The following is a 19,516-nucleotide window of genomic DNA, read 5'->3' as shown; positions in this document are numbered from 1 at the left end:
ACAATTGCATTACAAAGTAAGGCCATTAAGAATTCAACACATGACTTATGAGAGATAGAATTCAACATAGACCATGATGACCGTGATGACTTACACTTCTGTGTGTGGATAAGTTTTTGGAGTTCCCATGCAAAAAAGAACAGAGAAAGTTACCCCAGACACTTCCTGGGCCCAGGGAAATACTGTCTTGACAGTCTCAATAATGTTTCAAAAGGACAGGGATAAAAACCTGTTCATATTTGCAAGATGGTGTGCATTAATTTTATTTATTTATTTATCCTGTTCTTAGAGTTGCACCTGGTGTTCTCACCGGCAGTTTCTGTGTTTCAGTGCTCTGTTTAGATCTTAGTGCTTCTCCACTACTCCCGACTGTTCTTTCTCTCCATGACAACGAGGCAGCTGTTGTTTGTTCTCAGGTAACCACCACAAAGTGTTGTTACACGGTGGAATCGTATTATGACGCAATCTTCTTGAGAGAGGTTTTTTAAAGTAGTCTTTGGAGCCTTCCATGTTTATCAGATGACTTATCATTAATTATTTTTTCCGTTTTTCATTTCTACATCCAAACTGCATGGCCCGCGTTGGCAGGAAGACCAAAGCCTTGAGACCAAGTTTAATGGTTGCATGAGCTTCCCACCAATCCCATCGAGCAAAGCCAAGTCTGCCTTCTCCCAAACCAGCAGAAACTGAGGAAAGACAGGACCTTCTCATTCAGGAAAGGGGAGCTTGCTTCCTTTCCATGATTACCAATAACTCTGCCATCACAGCCAATGTTTCCGAAAGAAATGCGACCCAATTTCATTGATATTTCCTGTGTAGTCCTTCTAGACCAAGGGCCTGAAAGCAGACATGATGACGGGGTAACCTGCCAGCTTCTCACCTGCACTGGTCCCAGTGAGAATCACCTTTGCACTGCTCGTATAAGACCCACAGCATCCTGGGTCGCAAATCAACCGATTCCTCTAGAACTGTGTCCAGGGGCTGAGCTAAGCGACATATTTGAGCTCTTCTTAGTTTTTGTAGTTTGGTAAGAGAAACATTGATTTCAACACAATTCCAAGTTTGAGAAAGGTTGACAGGCTGCAGTTTCTTTAGTCCCGCTTTTCCTGTGACTTGGTCAGGCTCCTCGGCATCATCAGGTCCCCGAGCAATGCAGCACTCTGAGACTCTTCAGACAGGCTCTCCTGATGGTTTTGCTGTTTTCTTTCTACATTGGGAACAGTGGCCTGGTCTTTCATTTAGTCAGAAAAGCCACTTTCACACTCGGGAGGCAGAGGCAGGCGGATCTCTGTGAGTTCGAGACCAGCCTGGTCTACAAGAGCTAGTTCCAGGACAGGCTCCAAAACCACAGAAAAACCCTGTCTCGAAAAACCAAAANAAAAAAAAAAAAAAAAAAAAAAAAAAAAAAAAGCCACGTTCAGAAGATCAGTTGGCTCATCTAAAAGGAGTATGCCAACCAGCAACTGCTGCGGTCACCATGGAATCAACATCTCCAGAAAACAGGATGGCAACATTTGATTTCTTACTACCCATTTTCAAAACTTCCCTTGAGGCCGGGCGGATGCCAGGTTTCCTCCCTAGCTAAAATGCAAGAGTCGTCTCTTGACTACAACATTCAGGGCATCAAAGAACTGCTGAGCAACTCTTTTTGTATGTCCATCTGTGAGAAATTATTTCAAGGGTCTCTCCTGTATGTGGAATGCTGGAACTGTTTCTACAGTGAGTTTTCAAAGGAGCTTGAGGCAGCATCTTATTAATGGGAGTGGTGGGTTTGGAAAGGTTCTGTTTGTCTTCATTTGCTTCCACTGATAGAAACACTGGTAATTCAGCTGGAGTCTGAGTCAGGTCACCAGCACATTCTTCAGCACCATTCTCCTTAGGAATGTATTTCAAAGGATACCATTTTAAATTTGCACACCAGGAAACAGCAACAGAATTGAGATCAATTTGGAAAATTCCAGATGCTGGAACTTCTTCCTACTGGTCTGTAAGCTCAGATACCTGGGCACCAACTGAAGAGAAGCAGAAGCTCTTGACCAGATTACTAAAATGTCAAAGCAACTATAACAAAAAAGTCCATACCAAACCATTGGTAATGGTTAGCAGCTTGATAATATAAAAAAGACCAAGGACTTTGGACTTTAGAGAAGAGTGCCAATGTATCAGATTTCTTGTGGGCAGAAAGGCCACTGAACATAACCTGAGTGTCACTGTCTTCTGCTTCAATCTTTACTCCACTAAAAACTTCTCCATCCCATAAGAACACGTCACTACTTTCATCTTCCACAGGCTGCTCAGTCAAAAACCCCTCTCAAATGAAGAACATGGCCAGAAAATAAACAGAAAAAAATAACTAACATCAGATTTTAACAGCTGTTTGCTATTGTTGGGGTCCTATCATCTAAGATGGGTCAGCAAATTCTCTTTTAACTCTTTTTCTTTTTTTGTTGTGGTTGTTGTTTTTTGAGACAAGGTTTCTCTGTAGCTTTGGAGCCTGTGCTGAAACTAGCTCTTGTAGACCAGGCTGGCCTTGATCTCAGAGATCCGCCTGCCTCTGCCTCCTGAGTACTGGGGTTAAAGGCGTGCGCCACCACTGCTCGGCTTGCTCTTTTAACTCTTACTGAAGTGCTCAACAGAGAAGCCTTCAGAACAGCAAATGCCACACAGTGTTCTGTGAACTCAGGGTGACTGAGTCTTTATTTTGCTTGTCTCTGAGTTTCCTAATGTTTGGTATTTTTTTCCTAAGTTCATCTAACATTTCTGCTTTCAGAAAGCATTTCTGTTTGATCTGAAAAAAAAAAAAAAGAATATTTTGCTGTCCTGTTGCTGCCTGTCTCCTTTCTGATTCTCCTTCAGGTTAGAAAGTTCATCCATGGTAACTGTTTGTTTTTTAATCTTGTTGCTAGGAACTTCAGCAGTGAATGCTGTGCTTGTGGTAGGTTGCGGCTTTCCTCTGGAAGCAAGGAGGATGAAGTGAAGGTTGAAGAGGACTAGACTGTGATTGAGGATGTGCACACGGGAAGGAGTCTGTCTGGTCTCATATGCTAAGGGAATGACTTGGATTGTCTCACCCCTGGGTTGTTTTTTCCAGATGAGGAGAAACAAATACTGTAGAAAGAAGAGAAAGAGTGGAGGTAAATTTGCAAAGATGTCTCAGGCTCCCATAGATCTAATGATGAGAGCCTGGCTTAATTTAAGTTCACTGGCCATATGCATCCCAGGACAGATGGCCACATTATGCAGGGAAGGTCAGGTGCAGGGTAAGAGTTGTTGAAAAAATATATCTAGAATTAGATTTCAGGAGGCTTTGCTGTGAGAAATCTACAGGTGTGTGTGTGTGTGTGTGTTGTTTTGAACTAGTCACATGTAACATGAGGGGGAGTCTGGGTGTGCACAGCTGTCTGCAGGAAAGACAAATAACACCACTGCCATCCCAGGACACACATACTTCCTTGGCAGTTTTATGACCTCATCCAGGTGAGCACAGGGCATTTGAATCTCCAAGAGTCACATTACATGTCCTTGTGATGAGTACATAAGAAACCAGAGAGGAAGCTAGTGAGAGGCGTGCTAGAAATAGTCTCTTCTTTCCTTCCCAGGCAGCCAGACAGCCCTGATCTATCTTCTCAACAGGAAAGGAAGGCTTGGGTTTGATATTTTCGTTTTAAAATGAATTGAACTAAGTCTAAATCCCCCAAAGTGTCTAAGAGGATATTAAATACTTAAACTGTAGTTAACAAAGACGAGAGTTGCCAAAGAGTATTCGATCAGAAATGAGGAAGGAATGAAAATCATTCCCCTTTTACACAGAATTAAGACTCAGTCTACTGTTGCACAAGCCCCCTCCGTGTCAGACTGGGGAGTCAGCCATCCTTCCCTCTGCAGCTCCCTGTTGTACAGGCCTGTCGCACAGTAGAAGCAGATGGGTTGATGTACCTATTTGCCTTTAGCACAGGGCACAGCATTTTGACACACATAAGCCAGGACTGACCCTCGCCTTTTTACCGATGTCCTTATACCTTCCCTCCAGAAGAAGCAGTGCGGAGACCAGCAGGGCTATTCGGTCTGACCACCACACTGATGCTGTTTTCTGAAGTTCACCTTCTGCTTTCTTCTTCCCTGGCAGTCACAATCATCTGTGCACACCTGTTTCTCCTCAGCGGCATGGAGGTGAGTTATGTGTGTAACGTGCCAAGCTGAGAAAGATTTCATGATACCGTTTTCCAGTCTCCTCAGTCCTGATGTGAAACTTGCCAAACAAGAAGCCAGGCATTTATTCCAAGGAGTTAGATATGTCTGTACATTAATTCCTGGCGTTGGTTTCTGTGCCAATAGCTCCGTAGTCTCGGCTTTTGTGGTATTTCTTGTCGACAGAGGTTAAGTCCATAATACACTTTGCTTTCCCAACCATCTGCCAGAAGAATGCCATTCGTCCTCAAAGCAGGATTCTCTTTCTGTGTTTCAGAGTCTCAAGAAACTTTGCTTTGTGGCTTTGAGGTAACTTCTCAACTCATAGTGGCTTCAGGCTTCCTGGCTTTATTTTTACAGTGCAATGTACTTTACTATTTATCCTTTAACACTAACCCTCTTTATTTTTTAACAAACATGATACAATTTTTAAAAATTAAATTAGGAATGCTTACTGTACAGCTGCCTTTTGTTTTCTGTTATTCTTTTCTTAATAACCACTTCATCATTAAGGTTTCTTGTTAGGCAGTTTCCTGGTGGCACGGAACCCTGTCCTCCCAGCCTAAAAGCCATCAGGGTTGTAGCCAGAACAGCTGTGATTTACCCTCAAGAGACTCTCGACATGATTGGGCCTATTGATATTCATAGAATGAGTGGGAGAGGAGTGTCGTTAGGACCTCGGTTAAGACTCCAGCCACTCCTTCCAGCACCTGCTGCCCACCTGTGTGTAACTTTGCTCCAGCTGTCTGTGGTCCCCAGGGGAGCTAGTGTATACAAGGGCGGGTGTCAGGTGACAAGGAACTTCGTCTATGCAGATATGGGAAGTCATCATCCATACTCGGAAGAGACTTTTTAGTGCTGTACCTATTTGGGGGTCACTTGTACTCCAGCAAGTAAGCACCCCCAGTTTCCTAATGGGTTGTCAAAAAGATGGGTGATTTTTCACTGGTACCTTCTCTAGAGTTCATATACAGTTGTTCATGAGAAGCATACTAAGCATCTGAGAAAAGCTGTGTGCTTTATTTTGAAGTAGTTCAAAAAAAGTTAAGCTGCTTCAAAAACTAAACACACATATTGCAGGGTATCATATATTTTAAAAATTCCATTCATTTCATCAATTATGAAAACCACTTTACATGAATTTCTGACTTTTACTTCTTTATAATAAAAATAACATAGATGCTCAGGGCTGCATGTTAGACACTTGCAATGATTATTTTTGTTTGTCAACTTAATTGGCTTGAGAAATACATAGGATATAATTAGTAGATGTTGCCTCTGGGTTTATTTCCAGAGCTAAGAATGACAAACTCACACTGAGTGAGGGTTGTGCCATCCCCGTAGGCTTGAGATAAGAATCCTGCGTGCACAGACCATCTCTCTCTCTGCTTTATGTTTGCCATGATGTGGTGGTCCTCCCTGTTCTGTGCTGTTTTTAACAAAGTCTCAACCATTTACTTTTTTAAAATTAAGGCGTGAGAGCCGGATGCTGGGGTCAAAGCCTGCTAGCTCAGAGAAGCAAAGAAACCTCCCAGCTGACCTTCCTGCTCAATCACTCTTCCAGAAGCTCTTTCTCTCCCATGTCATCTCGAGCTCTCCCAAGTCAATGCTCCTCCTTTCTACTTCCTGTGAGCCTTTCTATCTGTCCTCCTGACTCCCTATTGCCGTCTGTGGTTTTCTCCTTAATCCTCCTACGTTTATTTCCTGTCTATTGATTGCTTGGTCTGCCTCTTGACCTATGGGTTTATTTAATCCTGTTTACTCTATTGAGACGGAAAGCTCTTGAATTACAGGTGTGCACTAGGGCTGAGCCACACCATAACTAGAAACAGGTTTTTTCAGTAAATGGCTCTATCTTGGGGTTCACAGTGTGATCAAATATCCCGCAACAGTTTTGCTCCATCTCATCCTTCTGATCAGGATGGCCCGAGATCTTGAAACTGTGAGTGTAAATAAATACTTGGCTCTTGCTTGGGCTTCACTCTTCCTATTTCTCATGAACCTGAAGTATCCTTACTACTTTCTGGCAATTTAATTTTGCTGATTTGAGGTAGACATTTTAACAAATAAACATGTATCACACAGCTTTGCAAACTCATTTGAATGGAACAGACTTGTTATAGTAACATGGCATGTTCCCTTCTTCCCAGTGTTCCTGTCTCCACCTCACGCTTCTTGCTTTCCTATATATGATGCACCCTTTCTTCTATTTCCCCCCTAATTTAACTTTTTATTAATTCTTTGTGGATTTCACATCATGCTTCTTGATCCCACTCATCTCTCCCTCATCCCCACATCTGCCCTCTGCCCCTGCGTCAATCCCCCCAAAACAAAACAATATGAAATTTAAAAGAAAAGAAAGAGAAAGAAGAAAAGAAAAATCTCGGCATGGAAGCTGTGGGGCGACATAGTGAGTCACACAGTGGACCCTTTAGTTCTGTGTCTTTACTTATAAGTGTTCATTGTAATGAGTCGTTGGTCTGATTTGAGGCCTCTGGCCTCTGGTTTCTGCTATACTATCCATACTGAGCCCTCACTGGGACTCCTCTCAGATATCCTGTTGTTGACCTGTGTCATGGAGTTCCTGCTGCTTTGGGTCTTCAGGACTGGCCCCTTTAGGTGCTCCAGCAGATTATACATGGGGTGGATGTTGGAATGGGTCAACTTGTAGCTCTGGTTCTGGGCCTGGATGGATGCTGGGTTGGTCTGCTTGCCAGTTCTCCCTCATCCTCACCACCGGGATGACCTCTCTAGCACCGCCCCATCTAGCTAGCTTACCCTATGCAGCGAGCAGCAAAGAACAGGGCTGGCTCACCTGCAGGTACACCAACAGGGCTAGCTCTACTGTGTAGCCCCGGCTAGGTCGGGGACCACTCTCCTGAATGCTACAACTGGCGAGGGCAGGGGCAGCACTCCCACGTCTCTCCATCCACATCACCATATGATGAGGCAGATGAGGGGTGAGTCCAGCTCTTCCGTGCTCACGTTCTCGGGGGACAGGTCACCTGCACGCCTGTCAGTAGTAGGCTCAGCTCTACTGTGCTGCCCAGGAGAGGAGCAGGGGCCACTCTTTCAAGCGCTGCAGCTGATGAGGGGCAGGGTCAGCTCTCTCTTCTACTGCACTTGGTGAAGGGAGAGGAGGAGGGCATCTTTAGGAGGCACCCTTTAAATAGTGTGGGTGAGGCAGACAGAATCACGCAGGAGGCAAAGTGAGTGGCAGAGAGTGGGCTAGAGACACAGAGACAGTAAATCATGTTGCAAAAATTACTTTGGAGGTTATTCCCATTATCAATTTGGGATATGAAATGTGTAGCAAATGACACGACACTGAAATTAGAGATGCCACCTGCAATAGGTCACAGCAAGCAGAACTCTGTAAGGTGAAGGGACACTGGATAAAGTGATGCAATTAGAAAGATGTTTATTTAAAGAAAGCAAAGAGAGCTGTTTAGTTTCGCAAGCCAACAAATCACGTTTACAATGTACCTGCTCGGGTATACGTCACTGAAGAGTCCATAGTTTCAATACCTCCTATTTTATTCTTACTACCCTTAATATTTAGTAACACCTCGTCCATATTCACCATGCGGAAATCATGTTCACATTATCTCCTTTTATAGTAAGTACTTTCCAATCATAAATAAATAGTTCAGGTCCCCAATAGGGCACATAATAAATAAATATTAAAAAAAAAGAAATGAAAAGGGACAGGATGAATCGAGTCCAGAAATCAAAAGCAAAGTGATAATCTGACTGCCTGAAGCAAAAGAGAACAGGAGACGACCACATCGCCTGTTATGAATTTCGCATTGTTCTGGTGAGATAATCTTTAGGTAAAGAATTCTAAAGAAAAGATTAATAAAATACTTGAATTGGATGTGCAGAATTACTGGGAATTTGCATATAACATCAAGTTTTTACAACTACCAATAAACAAGTAATGATCAATGAAGATCATACATTCCACTAAATCAAATAATGTTATAATGTAATATAAATTTTCTTAGAACCTGTATTTTAGATGACAACTTTTATTAGTGGTTAGTGTGAAAATATAGACAGTGAAAATATCCCTGCAGCAAATATAAAAACTTATCTATAATATGTAATATGGTTTGATTTACCAAAAACCACATGTGTAAATTCTACATACTTATTCTACAGCTAATAAGTGCATTTGACAGAGAACGTAGACAGAAAGAAATAGAGAAGCCCTTCCTATGCTTTAGAACAGCTGTTCTTGCCATAGATTAGCTGAGCCAGAATTTACAACTTGAGACCAGCAATCTGCCCTGTGTCTTTCTTAAGTGCTTTACATAATTCTTATGTTGAAGAACCTGTGTCCTAGATATCCTCACTCTAACATGAACAACAGAAGAACGCATCAGAACAGGCCACGCACTAGTGAACAAAGACATCTTGCAGACTGTAACCTTTCTAAAAATTATAATCATAACCCAGCCCATGGATGAAGCTGTTGTAGATGCTGAAAATTTATAGCCAATTAGTTTATTACAAGAATATTGAATTGCCATGGTAACCTAAGCACTCGAGTTTCTCGCTTGGAATTTTTAGATCAACATCTATTTTGGTTTCAAAGAAAGCAAGGAGTTTTGGGGAATGGAGGTTGTTGAACATTTTAGCTCGGGGCCTCATGCGCTAAGAACACATTCCTAGGAGTTTGCAGCTGAACTGCTCCCTTAGGCCCACGCTGCCACTTTTTTGCTTTTTATTCTTGAAAATTAGCATAAGTCAATTTGTTTTTCACCAGTTCAAAATGCCAAACATAAAACACTGGGAGGCCTATGTGAGCAGAAATACAAACACATCGAAAAGTACGTGCCAGCCTGGCTTGTACAAAAAGATGGGCGTCTACAATCTTTCTGTGCTGTCATAGGCTTCTTTAAACTCACAAAACGCTTTACCCAGTGGCAAGAGGAAGACAATGGACAGCGGCTAAAATGAATTATCTATGAATTGTTGAGCCGAACCTGCTCATTCTACTTGGAAGAAGTGAAATAAAAGTTGTTGCAATTCTTTGAGGCCTCCTGCCTGTAGGAATACATTGAACTGAAGATGGAGCCTCGAGCAAGTAGGTTGTATGTTCTCTTGTGACTCACGTCTAGGCAGATGAGGGCTGTATTGTGTCTCACTCTCTCGGGTGTTCTTTGGATCCATATTCCCCCTACATTTCTTTTCTTTCCTCACTATTTTCTGATACTTCAGATTTATGATCTCAAGCCTCAGGGTTCTGTTTTAATCCCTGGCTTTCAGCTCATGTTTAAAGCACGAAGAAGGAGAAGAAGTGGATGGAGCTCTCTTTTGTTCCTTAAAAAATGTCAGCAAAGGGGGCTTATTCCAGAAAATGACCGTTCTTCATCTCAGATATCTTATTGGTGATGCTGCTCTATTCTGCCGTCTTTCCTACTTCTCTATTGTACATTCATTCATTAGAGTGATATTACAAACTGCTGTGTGTTATATAGTAATACACACACACACACACACACACACACACACACACACACACACAGCCCAAAGAGCTTTACATGGTTATCCTTACCGCAATGAGTCATTCATTAGTCTATTTCAAGGTTTCTGGTAAATACTAGTCTCTCTCTGAGACTCATCTTGGAGATCCTGTTGCTGTCCAGAGTCAGGGTGGTCTTGGGGCAGGAGCCATGTAAGTTACAGGTCGCTGCACACCTCCCTGGCCTCAGCAATGGCCACCCTGCTGGCTCACTTGGCAAGACCATTGTGCTTGCAGGCCCTGGGCAGTGCCTTGGCTGACAATCTCCTCCCAACAACAGAACGAACATTGAGAGCTGCAGCCGTGGAGATTCCTAGGGTCAGACTCAGTGGCCCGAGCCCCCCAGTGGGCCAAGAACCAGACTGCTCAGCCAGGGCATGCTCCTTTGTTCCCAGAGGCATTTTCTTAAATGAAGTTTCCTCCTCCCAGCAGTCTTTAGCTGTGCCAAGTTGGCATAAAAGTATCCAACACACACACACACACACACACACCCCTTTTTTCTTTTTGTAGAAATGGAAACCAGGGGTTATGGAGAAGTATCATATGGCTGAGGAACTGGAGGAAGAATCCTTGGAATTGATCATACCTAAGCAGGAATGAGGACGTCAAGGAGAAAAGCAGAAATAATTTGAGAACATCTGTGACCTTTGTTACCGTTTTTCCTCCTGGTAGCTCTGGTTTCATCTTCCAATTAAGACATTTCGCTTTATAAGGTAAGGAACATTCCTTATTGCCTTTTGTAGTTAAGTAATTGAAGTTAATCTCTTCGAGGGAGATCTCAGTTGGATTGATAGACGCTTGAAAAATTAATTAAGAAAAAACTAATAAAAGAAACTCTCCGGCGAGCAATGTGGGTATTATGGTCTTAGCCCTTGAAATACAACAGAGCGTCTGTCCAAGCCAAATGCTTAGCTTCTAACATGCAAAATCAGGATTATGCAACGGTACAAAGATGGCAAAGCTACTGTTTTAAGAGAGTTTATCTACTTGTTAGGCTGTTAAGCCAGCTGGGAGGCTCAGCATGTACCTGCCTCCTAAACCTTTGTAGAGTTAGCCTGAGATTGTATTTTTTTTATTAACATAATTTTTTATTGTTTTTTTGGGAATTTCACTTCATGCACCCTGATCCCAGTCATTTCCTCTGTATCCACCCTTCACTCGTATAATAATCCCCACCCCCACCCCAAGGAAAACTAAAAACAAAATAAAATAAAATTACAAATAAGAATATTAATTAAAAAGAACAACCAGCCGGGCAGTGGTGGTGCAAGCCTCCCAGCACTCGGAAGGCAGAGGCAGGTGGTGCTCTGTGAGTTTGAGGCCAGCCTGGTCTACAAGAGCTAGTTCCAGGACAGGCACCAAAGCTATAGAGAAACAAAAACAACTATACAAAAAAGAAACTGTAGCTTTAAAGAGGAAAAAGAGAAAAAGCAGAGAAGAGGAAGGAGGACTCTAAGCCGTTTGATTAAATGCTTCCCTGACCAGGACGTCATATGAACGGTTTAATCTGAATGGCTACAATAACCTTTTCTTTGTTATTTAATTCTGCAGACTGAATTCAGAGTTTCACAGACAGGCAAGTGCTGTATCATTCAGACACACCGCAAGCCCTAACAAATGTTTACAAAGTAAAGAAAAATTAAGGGGACATGGAAATGGAATGACCTGCTGTTTTAAAGAGTATGATATTAGGTCGACTGGGTGCTGAGTGGGTGGCACACACCTACAATCCCAGCACAAAGGAGGCTTTAAGAGGAGGGCCATTAGGAGTTTGAGGTCAGTCCGGGATACATACTGAGGGCAGCCTATTTTTAAGAGGGACCCAATTTATTACAAGTTAATAGATTGTCGTTTGTAAATATCAAAGCTAAGTCGTCTTCATTTGGGAAAGTTCAGGTCTAAATATTTTGAACAAGAGTCTGAAGAGGAATGGTACGCCATGAAGGGCTAAGAAACAAAATAGCGACAAGCAGAAGACAAACACCCCTTGTCCTCTTCAGATTCAGGCACGGCTATCAGCTCGCAGAAGCAAGTCTCCCTGGTCTGAAGCTTTTGCAGCGCCTCTTCCTAGGACTGTTTTAGAAAAATGTGTTTTTAAATTCATCTTTATTCTTTGAGGATATATTTCATTTTTAGAAATACTTAGAAGTCAGAAAGAAGTGTCTGGAGCAAAGTAGATATTAGAGTACTTTTTTTAAAAAACAAAATACATAAATATGTAGCGATGTGAGGTGTTTTCTATAATTATTATTTATGAGCTAAATATTAAGATAATGCCTCAAGTGAGGTATAAAGCTATCTGATTGAAAAAATAGCTTCATCGGAATTCACTGGGATAATTTATCCTTTCCCAGGATGACTGCTTTGAAAAACAAAATTGATTTGGCAGCGTTTCTCTTGATCAGCACTCACCATCTCCTGTAAATACCTGCCCTGCGCAGTACATTTGCAACAGGTGCTGTTAATCAAGAGTTTGTTCAGTACAAAGTCTCTTTATGCTGTTCTTAATAATTGCGTTGGTGGTGAACAGAGCTGTCTTAAGATATTCTTTAGTTACCTGAAAAGAACAGTGAACACTATTCAGAGGGGAAAAAGAAGCACAGTTTTTCTAGTAGGGGTCTGTGGATAACGGTTGAGTTCTTTTATGAGGAGCCTAAGGAAAATCGGTTGCAGTGCGTCTCTTTCTCTCTCTCTCCAAACAACTAGTGATTATAAAAATAGCTCTCTGTAGATTTTCCTCTGTAGGATGTGCAGAATTTGTTCATCATACACCCTGTCTCTGTATTGAGCACTGTGATCCCGTTTCTGTTAAAGGGATGATAATTCTTTCCTAAAACGAAAGTAAATAGAAGGAGAACTTATACAAAGGGTACCATGAGCCAGACAGGTGTCACCAGCTCCCACGTTCATTTCCTTTTTATTTTTGGAGAAGTCTCCCAGGGAAAACAAGAAGGAGCTAGCAGGAAATATTCTGGAAAACCTGCTTATTCTTGTTCAGAAGCAGGGAAATAGAAAGGAAGGCTCTGACGAAGGAACTGGTTGTGGCGTCGTTTAGTTCCCTGATCACTGATTTCAGTCAACACTCACTCTGTGGCGTAAATAAGTGGAATTGGTAGGTCAGCCCTGGAAGAGACAAGAGTGCCACATATTCACTATTAATCTGTTGACTGTTTTTATTTTATTAGCAGTTTAGCGTGTTCTCTGTGGTACTGAGAAGCAGGCCAATTTCAGCTCAGCATAAGAAGTAGACAAGCCCACAGCTTCTGGAATTTTCTGCCAGAGAGGGCTTTTTAACTGATTTTCACATCCCTTTGCTTATTTTATTTTTGCCCATGGGAAAAACAGCAAAAAGGTTTATGTAACACATTTTGATTAAATACATGAAAACACATTGATTTTTCCTTCTTCAGAAAACAGCATTTGTACGTCTTATTTCATTGAATGTACAGATATGATTTTATGCATAAATTTTGCAAGCAAATAGCTAGATTTGTAGGAAAACAAATCATCTGTGTGGCCTGATGTGGTTTTAAACTCATCACATTGCTTATAGTATCTTCTCCATCAATTCACAGATGTTTATCTGGAACCCACGATATGACTTAGACCTTAGGATTTCAGGGCACAGTGTACAAAAGCAAATATAGTACCTAGCCTATTTGGACAGAACACACAGGGATTGTTACAAGGTAGTGTATATTCAAGGACTGAATTGTGCCCAGCTTCAATGCTAACAGTGCTTAACGAGGGATGAATTTGAGAGATGCGGAGCCAGATAAAACCCGGACAGGCAGACGGATAGGTAAAGGAGATACAGATGGATAATGACGATGGCAGACTTCCAGCTTGTCCTCCCCGCCACTGGTCTGAGACAAAGGCCTGGTGGACTTTGGATCCTGGATCCTGCCAACACACCCCCGCTTCTAGCTGCCAGTCCAGTCCAGTTAGATGTGCTCAAGTCTGAACCTGGACATGTTTAGTCAAAGCTGTGGATTTAGCCTCTTTTCCTTGTCGACACTGAGAATCCTACATTAGGGAAAGAGCATCGATTCTAGCCTACCCAAACCACTCACTATCCCCGCCCCTTAGGGGGAGAGTGTATTTGTCTCCTCTCCGTCTTTCTGTGTGCCTTGCTGTGCGTGCACACTTGCTTCTTCGCTTGCAACAAAGTTTGTTACCTGTTGTTTGCTGTGTCTGAGAGTTTTCTTGCTCTTTAATCCCATAATCAGTAGAGAAAATGGACAAGACTCCTAGATGGTAACCAATTGGAGTTGGCTAAAGAAAATGTGGAGAAAAATCACAATCCCGGAGAACCTAGACAACAATGAGGACTCTTAAGAGATGGATTTAATCTACATGGGTAGTAGGAAAAGACAAGATCTCCTGAGTAAATTGGGAGCTTGGGGACCTTGGGAGAGGATTGAAAGGGAAGGGGGAGGGGAACAGAGAACAATGTAGAGCTCAATAAAAATCAATAAAAAAAGAAAATATGGAGAAAGTTGAATATTGGCTACAATTTGGGTAGGTTCTGAATAGTCAGAAACCACAGAAGCACAATAGAGACATTAATTGGCATCATTGTGGAATACAGACATTAATGTTGATCTGATCTATCTGGATGACTTCTGCCAGGAGATAAGAGGGGAAGTAATATGAAATTAGTTGGCTCTGGTGTTCAGAAGATTGAGGCTCTGGGGTCAGATAAGGCATCAAAGTCAATAAGGAGTCTGTATAATAGTGAAACTCAATTGGGGTATTATGTGAGAGACTTCTCCTGGGAGACACAACACACACATACAAGCACACATGCACATGCACACAATGCATGCACACTCACATACACACACATACGCATGCATGCATGCTCATTCACACACACATGCACGTATACACATACACACCCCACCCCTACTCACCCTAGAAAGGGAAATCATGACAGACTAAAGTTTATGACCGCACCAAAGATCAATTTGGTGAACTAACAAATCTTCATGAGGGTTACTAACAGGAGTATGGGTGAGTGGCAAAGACTTCTTTTCCCCTTCCCAGGAGGTACCAATGGCAAATAACTTATTGGTTAGGGGTGGGACTTTGTGGCCCCTTTGATAGATGCCAGTCTATCAGCTGTCTCATTGCTGGGATCTTATCTGGTACTCCATGATTTGGGGGGAGCGTTTTTTGTTTTGTTTTGGTAACTTTTGTCTTTCTGGGTGTGCGCTTGTTCTGTTTTCTTTTCTTTTGAGAGCAAGAAAGAATATAAAGTTGTGTGGGTAGGGAGGTGGAAAGGATCTGGGAGGAGTCGGGGGGGGGAAAGAATATGATCAAATGTATTGTATGTAGAAAAATTTTAAATAAATAAAGCGTTGAGAATGATGGTTTCCTCTAATTTGTATGTCTGCTTTACAGTCTAATCTCATGGAAAACAGGCCTGTAAAGGACTGAAGAATCACGTAGGAAATAAGATAACAAGATAAATATGTCAATCTCTTATTTCCCTCCATAGTGACAATTATGGGTGTGATGGACCCATCAGTCTGAGCTGCAGTGCTCATGGGTGATCTCAGTTAGGTCTCAGAGGAGTTTTCAGGGGTGTGCACCATTCCTGTGTACAGCTGACAGGTAAAGGCAATGCAACTCTGAGATGTAAGCTTCTTGCTAAGTTCATATAGTTAGTAGGTCAGGGGAGAAACCCAGGCTCAAAGCCAGGAAGCCCATTGTGGGGATTCTTGCTGGGGAGGGTCTCCTTAAATTTCTTTACCAAGAGATTATTAGCATGGTTAGTGAATTTTGTTTCGGAAGATGGCTCTAACATCTTCAGGAAAGCCCGGAGAAGGGATTGGTCTGGGGGATGTTTTAGTATGAAAATGTCAAGCACTTGAATAGACGCTAAAGTGGAAATCTTGTGCGTTCAGCCTAGCAGGCAGGGCAGCGTGGGTAACAGGGAGACGCAGAGAATGGAAAAGTGGAGGGTTAAGAAATTAAGAAGGTATACACAGTGCACTCTGGAAGAGTTTTCCAAACAACATGGATGCCAGTCTATCAGAAATGAGTTTTCTAAGCCAGTGTCTCTTTTTAGCGTAATTCTTGTGGCCAGGGGAACTGCAGGAGACAGAGTATGGCTTTGAGTTTTCCTTTGTGGAAGGTGGGTATTGCTTAATTACAATGAGTTTTCTGACTGAACTTACCTTTCCGTAATTATACCTAACGCATAAGCAAAGCGATGAGCACATTTGGCCAAGACTACTAAAAACTTCCAGAACAACTAGTAAGTCCCCAAAGAATGTGAGACTCTATTGCTATTGCCTTGCTCATAGCAGCAACAGATTTAAAATTGCATTAGCTGATGCATGGTACAAAGTCACACGCTATAATTAACTCGTAGATACTGATAAGCAGAAAGAACGATTTGTAACTATGTAACTCATGACCCAGACACTTTCTACAGGTCCTGTTTTTATTAGCCAATTCAACTAATTTCAAAGCAAAATAAGCAACTGCAGAGGCAGCTTACATAGTTGCTTCTGTAGAGGGTCCAAACATTTCCTCTTTCTGTGCACTCACCCTCTATATATTCTTACAAGTCAGTTGTTTGGTTGTGGGCTTAGGTTTGTAGTTATGCTTACATGGGGTTGAAACTCTTCTAATGCCCCAATAAATAATTATAATGAACCAGTTTGGAGGCAATAAAAGCAAAATATACAGCCCTTTAACACAATATTTTATCACTCTTGTGTGATAGCTACTCAGCCCTTGGGAACACAGATTTCAAAAATCTTCAAAGTGAGATATTAAGTGTAGTGATAGTGGTGTTTGGAAGTGAGAGGTCCGACTTGCTTGCACTCTTGCAAACCACTGCATTGTGGTTCCTTGTTCATTTACTGGATCTTTTAAGTAATATTAAAGATCTTGACCTGGGTGTGATACTGTATACCTGTAAGCACAGAACTCATGTGTCAGGGTGCCTAAGTGAGATCTATTCTTGGGATGTATGAAAGAAAGAAGGAAGCAAGGGAGCAAAGAAGATAACTGATAGAAGAAATTTCAGAGAGTTCTTTGACCATATGAGTAGGAAGTTGTTTCCCTGAATACAGTCCACCTTCCTCCTCTCTGCTCAAAGAACCAATACTGCTTCTAATGATGGCCTGTCTGCAAACACAAATGTCCACTTTTACACGTGTCTGGGGTGAGGACTTCACTAACCTTAGAAGCTGGGTGTAAACTCCTTCTGCCCTCTTAACCCTGCCATATGGGATTTGCTTTATTCTTCAGGTCTCATACAGACAATGAATAGGCCTAGGAGAAACAAAATCCAGAATTCTCCTGGGATGATGTTGTAATTTTTGAATCAGGTTGGGGCTTCTCTTTATAAATTAAATTACATATAATTTTTTCCCTTGAGAAAGACAGATGGGGCAGATAGACATTGGTAGTGAGGGGATAATAAAACACATGACTGTGTTAAGTACTATGTAGGAATAATAGGCATTAAAGGTTTAAGCAGAGATTGGGGCAGAAGGATAAGGAAAGAGAAGGTGGGGTGTTAGTTAGCAGAAGCTAAAAATATCTATATACTCTATCTATCTATCTATCTATCTATCTATCTATCTATCTATCTATATCTTTTGAATCTACCATGTGGAACTCTACTAGTTTGAAACCTAATAAAATATATATTGAAAACGAAAAGGAGATTGAACATAGGACTCTTCATGGTAGGCAATGTTTTTTCCAAAAGATGTGTGTTATTAAATAAAATCATTTAGTGATGGGTGTGGAAAACCTCCCTATGAGTTATTAGAAGATGACACAGGCTGCCCTTGCTTTTGGTTGCCCACCAGTAGATAGAATGACCCTGTCATTGAGGACACACTTTGGTTGAAGGAAATACAAAAGAAAAGCTGAAACTGACCTAAAATAATCTTGCCTGTTGACTAGCTTTCAACTACTATGCTACTATGAATGCCACTGAGAGAAAAACGTTATCAGTGGTATTACCTATTAGTGAATTCTGAATGCTGAAGTGTCAACCTGCAAGGCAAAATACATATGCTCAATGATGCAATATTGGCATGACTGTTATGCTACCAATTTATTTCTGATTGAATTAGAGGCCTGATACACAGGAGGTAGTTCATGCCTGGTATTCTAAATGTTGTTAAAAGCCTATGGGCAGGCTGGGTGCGGGAGGTTGGTTGGAAGTAGGATGGAGGGGAGAGTAACAAAAGAGACATCTTGATGGAGAGCACTTTGGGGTTTGGGAAAAATCTGGTGCCAGGGAAAAACCCCCAGGACCCACAAGGATGACCCCAACTAAGACTCCTAGCATTAGTGGAGAGGGTGCCTGAACTGGTTATCTACTGTAAGCAGATTGACGACTTCCCTAATTACCATCAGGGATACTCAATTCAGTAACTGATGGAAATAGGGTCAGAGAGTCTTTAGTCTGCTAAGCAGCATGGTTAGGATTAAAGCTGCAGTTTTGGTGGCTGGCTCAGGCTCATTTCTTAGCTTTATGAGAGTCTAGCTTCATGGTGGAGGTACTGGTGGGAGCCATGTTTATTGTCACAACGCTGTGGAGTTTCAGGGTACATGCCACCACCAAGAAGCCTGAGGCCAGCTGCTCCTAATCACTATTTAAGTGTTTGGTAGCAGGGCCTCTTATAAGAGCTGCGAGGTTTTGGCTGCTAACTTTGAGTCAGGATGCTTTTCTTTAAGGAACCACGCTTCTTGTAGCCAGCAATCAGAGCCTGCAGGAGAAAAGACGATTTTCAAGAAGCTATCCTTGACTCTGTTCTCGTCTAGCTAGAATCCTTTTTTCATTTAAAGCTTTTTCAGGCTTTATGTGGAAATTTTTGCCAAATGTTTGGGCACCATTAGTAGATGGATGTTTCTGTCTCACCCAGTCCTATAGCCATTCAGTTAACCCCCCCCCCCACAGAGGCGTATATTAATTATAAACTGTTTCGCTTTATCCAAGCACTGTAGAGTTCAGGTTCCTTTTCCTCCTCAAGGTACACCTTGATTGTTTCTCCAGTCTTTCTGCCCTTCTCAATTTAACCTCCTGGGCTTGTTCTTATCTATTTCTGGTTTGGAGCTATTTATTTTTACAACAAGACTCTTACTGTGTGAAACCTAATATTGGCAAAGAGAAAACACAGATAAAGGTTGAGTGATTCAAAGACATCACAGGTGTTATTTGGAGAAAACCTGGGTATAGGCCTCCGGTGTAAGAACAGCACCTATGGTTTGCTGTAGGTTAGGATAGGTACAGGGCATTAGGAGAGGGGGGGAGGGTATTGAAAATTTTTCCTGCAGTCAACCATTGCTAGGGATACCTAGGGAAATAGCATGTGTGGTGGGTTAAAAGCTGACCAGTAAATATCTCTTATGGTTAGCTGTTACTGGGGTCAGTAATTTGGGGAGGCAAGAATCTAAAAAAAAAAAAAAACCAAGATGCCCCAAGTTACTTTAAACCCATGAATGGTCATTATTTTATGAAAATAGAGGAGTTTTATGGGTTGGAGTGAAATGGTCAATAAAAAAATTTTTTTATATAGAAGCATCTCATGTTTTTCTTTAACCTTTGTTGACAAAAATATATTTCCATATCTATACCTTTTTATTTGTCTTTCTCATATTCAATGTTTCCTTTCTGTCTTCTCATTCAAAAATTTCTGAATTTTGAATTTATTTTAGCAATAACTTAGGGAGGATATTTGAGACAGACAGTCTGGAGATTATGTCTTAGGTATCTGACAGTAAGCCACAGCAAAGAATGCTAGAAGGCCTGAAGATCTT

The 19,516-nt window shown here is 41.8% G+C and overlaps 1 pseudogene; it reads right to left on the bottom strand.

Moving 5' to 3' along the window:
• Window positions 1-484: 484 nt before the first annotated feature.
• Window positions 485-10,119, bottom strand: LOC126510003 (asparagine synthetase domain-containing protein 1-like; annotated as a pseudogene).
• Between the last annotated feature and the right edge of the window lie 9,397 nt (window positions 10,120-19,516).

The sequence above is a fragment of the Alexandromys fortis genome, unplaced genomic scaffold, assembly GCF_014885135.2.
Source record: "Alexandromys fortis isolate MF-2015 unplaced genomic scaffold, M_Fortis_MF-2015_v1.1 scaffold_19, whole genome shotgun sequence".
NCBI classification, from domain to species: Eukaryota; Metazoa; Chordata; class Mammalia; order Rodentia; family Cricetidae; genus Alexandromys; species Alexandromys fortis.
The sequence above is the reverse complement of the archived record's forward strand: the minus strand, read 5'-3'. Positions and strand labels throughout refer to the sequence as shown.